The sequence below is a fragment of the Schistosoma mansoni genome, chromosome 1 (assembly GCF_000237925.1).
Source record: "Schistosoma mansoni strain Puerto Rico chromosome 1, complete genome".
NCBI lineage: Eukaryota > Metazoa > Platyhelminthes > Trematoda > Strigeidida > Schistosomatidae > Schistosoma > Schistosoma mansoni.
In genome coordinates, this window is record NC_031495.1 from 44,400,387 (window position 1) to 44,407,422 (window position 7,036).

General features: G+C 39.3%; 1 protein-coding gene across 1 annotated transcript in view; it reads left to right on the forward strand.

The window, feature by feature from the left end:
• The first annotated feature begins 819 nt into the window (after positions 1–819).
• The window catches only part of Smp_176380 (hypothetical protein), an 18,866-nt gene continuing 12,649 nt past the window's right edge, over positions 820–7,036 (forward strand). Inside the window, exons 1-2 of the mRNA XM_018794547.1 lie at positions 820–844; positions 6,126–6,206. The gene's annotated coding sequence lies outside the window, so the exon portion shown is untranslated. The remainder of the gene's footprint in view (positions 845–6,125; positions 6,207–7,036) is intronic.

Consider the following 7,036-nt stretch of genomic DNA (forward strand, 5'->3'; position numbering starts at 1 on the left):
GTTTGACAACGCTTTAACCAGTAACATTTACCATTATGAACCGCACCCACCAAGTGTAATCCAAGGACAGCAGCGAGGAGGTTCGAAAATATATTTGATAGGTTATCAGTATATCGTGGATCGACTGGTCTAACCTGGCTAGCGAATGCAGGGTACGTTGAGCATGGCGTTTACACTCCTGATCTGGTGCGGATGCATGACCGAGCTACTACAGCTAGGTGAGTCCTCTAAAACTAATGTGATCAGCATCCAATGTCGAAGACTTACAGGGCTATTGATTTTAGGGATTTATTTACCTCTACAATTGTGACTTAAAACCATATTGAGGTTTAAAGTACACAAATACTCTGAATCTTTCAAGCTTGGAATATGAGAGTCTTAGAGATGATGTTCTGGTGACTTAGATTAAAACCCCAACTATTGAGTAAGCACTCTCAAGATAAAAGTGTGAAATAGTAGGCATGTATTTTATTCCTTAAGTATAGTTGGGTCTTCAAATACCCTACAGTCTGAAGGTCCTTAAGTAACGTTTTTGGAGTCCTTTGAGAAGGAACCTGATATTTTTCAACTGAAAACTTTTGTATATGTACTCTTTCCATGCATCCATACCCGAAAACATTGGTTAGTTAATGGTGTTGAACAAACACTCTTCGAGCAAACATTTTTATCCGTTCACAGCCACTTGAACCATCCAAACAGAATAGTTGATCAAAATACCTTATCATGAAATCTAACTGTTCCAAATCTGAGGTGTCTTTCAATGTGTATTGAAGTTATTGTTTAGCTCACGTCGCCGCGGGAACTTTGGATTGGAGGTCAAGGTCACCGTTCTTCATCATTTTAAGTAAGCTAATAGATGTATTGTATACCTGAATATAAAGAAACATTTTCTTGTACTTGCATTCGATTTTTATGACAGTTGTATTTAGATTTCACGGGTAATTTACACAAGTTCACCTTAAAATGTGTACGCTTTCATAGAAACAAGTATAATGATGAGCCTGTATCCTGCCCATGTTAAATCAATGTTGTAATGTTGGCGTTATCAAATAATCTCGGGTATTTTCTTGGCCGGATCAACAACAATTTGTAAATGAACCTTTTCGAACTTGAGGACAAAAGCTAAGATTACTTCAGGTGTTTGAAAGTATACTGCTGTAGACTTGTAACGGCCGTGACTATCATATAATTACCACCTGTTAATTGATTACCGCTTACTAGAGTTGCGGGGCACTAAGTATTTGCATTACTTACGCGGATGCCACATCGAACCAGGCTATCTTGGTTCCTAAGTACAGTGTAATAATCCGGACAGCTTCCAGGAGAGTCGAATTAGTAGGACATTGGGAAGAGAGAATACAAACAGCACTAGTGAGTAATCATGCTTGCTGACCCACCAAATTGGATTTACACATCGTCCACGTTGCTCATTGCACTCTTTAAGGTGATGAGCATCTCAGTGTTTAATGATCTATCCTAAGTACTATGAATATATCAAACATAACTGAAGTCTCAATGGTATATTCTGACTTTACTAAGCATCACTAGAATCAGCAACGAAATGGGAGAACTGTCAATCACTGTCCTTCCTAAAGTGAGTATTAGACCAAGAGAATAATTTTTCATCACCTATGCCTTACGGTTTTAGATTAAAGTAACCATATGGGGATAGTAATTTAGCTCAATAGTACTTAATCGCGTTAAGTTAATCTCCTGTATGTTTCGAAACATTTAATCAAAGAGTAGGAGAGTTGGAAAGTATTCTCTTATCTTTGATGGTTAGTTGTAGGAGCTAAGTCGGTACATCGACTATTTATAGACAGTACTGAGGGCGAACTTCGGCGACAGAATTCTCTACTTCATAACCAACTTGTAGAACCACTGTCAGTGTCTTGATTCTGGATGAACTAGAGTATATGAAGGAAAAGTAAAAACCCCTCTTGAACGTGACTGGGATCTAAGTAAATACTCCAAAGATTATTCAGGCTTATAACTTGGGCTTATCAAGATAAACTGAGATCATAAGTAATATCAGCTAGCCAGTTCTTCACAAGTTGTTTCAAATAATTTTTTTTAAATTGCATTACTCAGGTGACGTCTTGTCACTGAGCAAAAGATTTCAGTCAGTCAGTCATTCAGCAACAACGCAGAACTTCACACGTACGTACATAAGTTCGAGTTGCCATACCATATTATTACAGAGATTCAATTGTTGATACAAATCCTATAGTGGTGAAGGTAGTAAAAGTATATGTAGTAATCGGAAAGACTAGGGTTTGAAGATGTTGTTTAAGAAGTATATATTCTAGTGAAACAAATTTGGAAAGAGAAAAACGGAAGGGACATAAAGAATTCAGAAGATTGGAATTCGGCAGAACACAAACAGTAGATGCACCTTCGCCATTGCAAACAATTTTGAGCCCTGTCATTCAAGGTCTCCAACCATCCTTTGCTACCATCTCGCGGATCGCAACCAGGTAGTCTACACCTACCAACATGACTCAGTCCACTTGTCAATGACTTCATTGATTTGTGCTATGTTTTGGTCTGGCTGTCCCTAGCTTTCTTCCAACCTACTCTTACACCATAAAACATTGCACATCGGGGCAGTCGGTGGTTGGGCATACGTAACACGTGTCCCAGCCATCTCAATTGATGAAGTTTCACTACTTCATCAATCGATTTGCCATCCTTACCTAATACCCGTTTCCTAACAACTGCATTACTTACTCAGTGGTCCCAGGATATACGGGCAATGCTTTGAAGATACCTATGATCGAAAACTAGTAGCCTACGAATATCCTCTACTCTTACTGGCCATGTTTCACTACCATAAAGTAGGACGGAACGAACTATTGCTCAGTAAATCCGTCCATTGGTTGGTAGACAGATATATCGCCAACGCCGTAAATGACGCAAGTTGGTGAAAGCTAGATGAGCCTTCTGTATCCGTGCTGAGATTTCGTCACACAACAGACCAGAAGGGCTGATGAGACTCCCAAGATAAGTGGAGTGGTCAACACGCCCAACTACTTCACTTCCTATCATTAGTTCAGGTGTCGATGCAACCCAATCCTGAAGTAACATTTCGCATTTCGAGTGGGGGGGAATCGCATCCTGAACATGCCTGCATTGTTGCTAATAGTGGTCAGAAGATTTTGAATTTTGTCAGCATCTTCACCAAAGAAACACTATTTCATCGGCGTATTCCAAGTCAACAAGTGAGTCTCCCAGTAAAAGTTGAACTTGTGGAGATTGAGATGATGAAAGTGTTATCTCTAAAAGCATGTCGACGACAAAGTTAAGCAAGAATGGAGAGAGTGGACAACCCTGACGAACACCGCTTGAGGTAATCACTTCTGATGACAGTTCGCCATAAGCTCTAACTCGACCAGTTGTGTTCGAGTAGAGAGCCTTTATAAGGTTGATTTACTTCTTTGGTACTCCTTTCAGTGACAAAAACTGCCACAGAAATACTACGATTGTGGGACGTCTGAATGTGTTTCTATGTTCTAGGACCTGATATAGAGTGGATATATGATCTATAAAACCACGTCCTGATCGAAAATCAGCTTCACGAGCTTTAGTTCGGCGTCGAAGTGTTATTGATGCTAATATTTTAGACACTATATTAGTCAAACAGATTCCTCTGTGATTGTTACAAGAGGACTTTTGTCCTTTCTTATAGACTGGTACAATCAGTGATTGGGACCAGTCAGATGGGATTACGTCTAGTTCCCAGATTCGCTGCTAGTACTGGACCGCGATCCTTAAACATCTCAGGGTTAAACCTATTAGGGCGTGCTGCTCTCCCACGCTTCAGATTTCCCATAGCTTTTTCAACCTCGTAAAGAGTTGGAGGATTTACTTTAACTTGCCATTCAGGGCGACTAGGAATAGTGGGAAACCGAAGTGTGGCTGAAGGCCAGTCGAACTGATTGTTAAGGTTTTCCGTCAATCGATCCAATCTCCTGGATTGAGAATGAATTGTATGTCCATCTTCTTCCGAGATAGTTTCGCTGACAGTTGGTTTCTTAATACCGGTTTCCTTAACAAGTCTGAACAGTTGTCTGCTGTTGCTTGTTGCCGCTGCCTTTTCCACCTCTCTTGCTTTCGCTACCCAACATTTGTCGACTGCAAAAAGAATATAGTCACACCATTAGATGCAAGTCAAAAAGTTGTTGTCACAGTCCTTTCTAGACTTTATTCACCACAGAAAAGTTCTTACCAAGTACTTTGTCGATTCATTCGTATTGAGGCAAAAATACCCATGCTATTTTTCATTCATTCACGAATCTCTGGTCGAGACCGAATGAATCACTTGTCAGCGACACTGATAGGAGTTCTAGCTGAACAGTGCTTTCAAGGGTTCTCAGTTTCTTTGTATCCATCGTTGTCGATAATTTTCACACAAGCACACTAGGATCATCAGAAATAAACTTAAGTATTGGATTGATAAACCGCGAAGCGTTGCTATCCAAAAAGCATTCGATAGCTCAAATTTAACTCACCTTATCATCTTTAAAGAAAGCGCTCCTCTATTGGCTTCCAAGTGTAGTTCTGTGGCCCGTTGATCTAACTCCGGTTTAATCTTATGATGATGTTAACGAATTATACATGCTGTCAACCCTCGTATATAATTATCTACTTGATTCGCATTGGAGAATAGTGGAATACAATAAGTCAAATGCGAAAATGAAATTTGAATGCATATATTTCATAAAATCGTTAATCCAGACAGACTATTAGGGGACCGAAGCGGCGAAGCAGATTGGGGAAGGCAAACATCTCACCTCGATTGATAGTCAGACAAAATAAATCAAAGTCATGTGGTGACGGGTAAGCAATACGCACATTTAAAAACGGTTAATTTATACGAATATTCGTCAAGTTTAGAACGAATAGCTTGACAAAAATTAGGCGCCGAGTATAGAGAAGTCATTATATGTGAAAATTATATTTGAAATAATTTATTTCACATCGTGAAGTTGTCACATGATTTTCATTCAACTGACTTATATTATCTTATTTACTCTTTTCAACATCCAAATATGATTGGTTTAACATAGTATAGATTTTGATATGATTGTTAAAAAGGCACCATATAATTCTTTGATGATTTTGATTATTACCTTAAAGAAGTCCAGACAAGTTAGATGGCTGATACGTTGGAATTATTTAAATTTTAATCGCTGAGATTATTTCAAATATAGTTTGCACATATAATGAAGTCAGGGTTAACAACCGAATAATTGATTAGGTCAAGATGTGTCTCAAGAAGAATAAATAAATTGGTCTGTCCGGAAGATTTATGGGTAGTGGCTCATGCCAGCCCAATGTATCTAAGGGGGTCGATTCAGAAATCTCAAGTTACAAGCCATTATTTCCCCTCTATATGCCCTGCAAGGCGATGAGTTCCTCAAACTGCGCCCGCTAACGTGATTGAATTTTCTTAGATCTAAAAACATGGCATCGATAAATATTGTTCCTGAATCGCAAATGTGTTAACTACTGCAAATCAACATAAAAGGTGTTTGACGTAAGTGCCGTTTTAACAACATAGGTGCTCGTATCAGCAGTAGAAATCGGTTCCAATTTCTTAATTTCTCACCGTCTTAAACCTTTTGCTAACTGCGTAAATAGCCTATATTGAACCGAAATGTAGCTGGCTAATCAGAGGGCTTGTTTTGGTCAGTTTCATAGCTAGAGCTTTTGTCCCATTTTCCACAGCTTCATGTCGCTTCGTTTAAAGCATGGAAACAGTATTCTCCAACAATTTTTGGAGCTCAATAAAAGCATCAACCTCAGGAAAATCATGTGAATGCTGACTATCTGGTTTTATAAGTTCCTTTATGAACTCGGAGAAACTAAAACATTTCAGTATCGAAAATAACCGGAATAAAACTGCAAGAGCTTTCCACAAGTCGTTTTTCCTCATCGGTTGGTTTTCTACTTTTTTTCCGAACGCTTTCTCGCAAGTTGAAATTATTCCGGCTAAAATTCGTAACCTTGAAATATCCAATTTTTACCATCAGGAAGATAAATGCGTTACTCATCAAGTCTGTTTTATTAGGGTTAGATCTCTACGTACTTAGAAATATTTATTCTTTCTACCTCTCTTATAGGTACAATTCTTGAAACGAGTTTGGTGTCTTCCGGATTGTTGTAGAAAAAAACAGTTGAGATGCATCTTGTTCGTTTCGCTGGTGAGTGTCGTCGGTTTTTCATATATTTGACTTGACAGTCCGATTTCTAGGAGAAACTACGACTAAGGTTTATCAGTGTTTTTAAAATGTTCAGTGACAATATTCAATAACAAAAACAAAAGAAATTAACATGGTACTGGTGAAAGATCTTAGTTTATGTCAAGGAGGCCAGCTCGAAAGATCTGGTCATAGGGAGATTGACACCTGTAGTGGTGTAGTTTATATGAAGCAAAGAATGCTATCATTTAGGGGATACTTATAGCTACTATCGAAATAAAATCATTCAGATTGTTTCTTACCGTAATTCAGTTATTATTTATTTATTTGAACACAAATATCGGTAAAAGAGGGCACCAGATATATATTCGTCACAAAAAAAATCGTCATTTCATTTGATTGTGTCAGGGCTGTGATACTGGCCGAGTGCCCAGATCGAAGCAGGTGGTTTCCTTAGGGAGCCACACCCCAAGCCTTTAACCTGGAGGTCTGACCCAAAGGTCAGTGGAGCATCATGAGGAGAAGTAGTCCCATGGTAACCGGTGACCAATACTTGGTTCATGCCCCCGAATGCCCTGGTACGACCGAGAGTGGGGAGAGTCCGCTCTCCCTCTAGAAATGCTCTCACATGGCCACGCGTATACAGCCTCTGTCAGAGAAGTCCTACTCACTACCTTCTCGTGTTGTTTACGAAATTGAGAGGACGAAAAGCGAATGTCCGGCGCTTTAACCAGATTTGTGGACACTGTGAGTCCACCTAGGTTAGTTGGAAAACCCCGATTCCAAACCAATGGTGCACATGGGCTCCAGTATCCTGAGGGAACAAATGGAGT